This window comes from Colobus angolensis, unplaced genomic scaffold, assembly GCF_000951035.1.
Source record: "Colobus angolensis palliatus isolate OR3802 unplaced genomic scaffold, Cang.pa_1.0 Scaffold21, whole genome shotgun sequence".
Taxonomy (NCBI): Eukaryota; Metazoa; Chordata; class Mammalia; order Primates; family Cercopithecidae; genus Colobus; species Colobus angolensis.
This window is the reverse complement of record NW_012115266.1, coordinates 3,717,784-3,719,777: the sequence shown is the minus strand read 5'-3', so window position 1 is coordinate 3,719,777 and position 1,994 is coordinate 3,717,784. Positions and strand designations below refer to the sequence as shown.

General features: G+C 47.4%; 1 protein-coding gene across 2 annotated transcripts in view; it reads right to left on the bottom strand.

Moving 5' to 3' along the window:
• SLC29A2 (solute carrier family 29 (equilibrative nucleoside transporter), member 2) overlaps positions 1–490 on the bottom strand; it is a 9,695-nt gene extending 9,205 nt beyond the window's left edge. Inside the window, exons 1-2 of one of the 2 annotated variants that reach the window (XM_011942432.1) lie at positions 359–490; positions 9–264 (exon numbers count right to left, since the gene is read on the bottom strand). The gene's annotated coding sequence lies outside the window, so the exon portion shown is untranslated. The remainder of the gene's footprint in view (positions 1–8; positions 265–358) is intronic. The other variant, XM_011942431.1, reaches the window with a different exon arrangement.
• Positions 491–1,994: the final 1,504 nt, after the last annotated feature.

Here is a 1,994-nt window from a genome sequence, read left to right as displayed (position 1 = left end):
AACCTCACCTCCACCCCTCCCTGAGAGCTCTGTAGGGGCAGCCCTGGCGCGGGGCTCTTCCCGCTTCGTCAACTCCGAGGTGATGCCAGAGCCGCTCCAGCGACCCCTAAAGCTGGAGCCCACCGGGGCGCCCCCTAACTAGGGAGCCGCTGAGGAGCCCCCACCCAGAGCGTAACCCGACCCGGGCCCGGACCGGGGAACCAGAGCCGCCGCTGGTCGCCCGCGATCCTGGCAGGCTTCGCCGCGGTGGGTCCCCGGGAGTGCCTGGAAAAAACAGCATTACTTTCAACTCCCCACTCTTTTTATGTTTAAAAAAAAAAAACAAAAGCTTTTAAAAGACTATAAATCATTAATTTGCTCCTACTCATAATCTACGAATAGGTGTGGGTTCTCTGCAATCCCCGGGCGTATCGGGGACGCTGGAGAAGTGAGAGGCCCCGAAACACAAACTATTTTCTTTTTCTTTTTTTTGAGACAGTGTCGCTCTGTCGCCCAGGCGGAAGTGCTGTGGCGTGGTCTTGGCTCACTGCAACCTCCCCCTCCCAGGCAGGTTCAAGCGATTCTGGTTCCTCAGCCTCCGAAGTAGCTGGGACTACAGGTGCATGCCACCACCTCCGACTAATTTTTGTATTTTTAGTAGAGACGGGCCTTCACTATCTCTACTAAAGAGGTGACCAGTCTAGTCTCGAACTCGTCTTTTGACCAGGCTGGTCTCTGACTCGTGACCTCAGGTGATCCGCCTGCCTCGGCCTCCCAAAGTGTTGGGATTACAGGCGTGAGCCACTACGCCCGGCCAGAAATTATTTTCTCAAGCAATGACATTTTATAGCCATTCCCGAATTGCTTATGTTTTTCCTCCAGCCGACTGTGAGTCTGTAGGGGCATAGGCTGTGCTTGTCTGGTCCATTGGTTTACTGGCAGCATCTAGCGCGTTGAGTGATAAATGGGTTGCAGTAAAATGCAGGTGATTTTAGGGAGAAAAGGGACAGCATTAAATTACACCGAAAGAGAAAGTTATTCTTTCTATTTTCTTTCAAGCCTCTGGATATGTCAAGGGTGTTAACAGGTTGCTAACACTTCTTAATCTGCCTCCCCATTCCTTCCCCTCAGTTAGCCTCAGAGGGTCTGCTGACAATTCTATGAAAAGTTATTAACTTGTATTTGTCTTATATTTATTTTTATAGCAACTTTATTTTCAGGGCTACTCATACTGGTTTCCTATTTATGATTATGATATCAACTTTTCTCTGAAAAATCAATTTATTGATGGAAAATGAGTTATTTAAAGAAAATCAAGCGAGGCCGCTGGTGCAGCACAGCTGTGGCACAGGTTGTGAAGGAAGGACTTGAGAATGGAGGCTGGGGAGCACTGAATTTGTTGAGACAGTGAAGGGAGAGGATGAGGGCATTTCAGGGAGAGAACAGCCTGTCCCAAGACAAGGGACAAGAGAGTGCTGACACATTCTGGGACATACAAATAAATCCCTTTGGCTGGCATTGGTGGGAGGAGGGGACAGAGCCTCTACAACAGCCAGGCTGGTTATGGCAAGCCTGAGGACTGATTAAGGAGTTCAGATTTCATTTCAAAGCACAGACGTTCAGCTGGGGCCGATTCCGTCATTCTTGTAATAAATATTTTGTTACTATCCTGCAATGAAATTCATATAGAACAAACCCTACCTATACACAATAATATTTGATGTCCAGATAATATCCTGATTGTACTGCAGAGGAATCATAAAGAAAAGTGTTTGGTAATAACATGGTATGTGTGAATGTGTTACTATTCATGGTATGTGAAGCTGTCAGATGCTTGCCCTTCTTTATAAAACTGCAGTGAATCCATGGCTACAAACTCACATGGGATACCGGCATGCAGTGAAACTGGCCCCTCAGAGACCACTAGTTTGCCAGGATTTTCTTTTCTTTTTCTTTCTTTCTTTTTTTTTTTTGAGACAGAGTCTCTCTCTGTTGCCCAGACCAGAGTGCAGTGG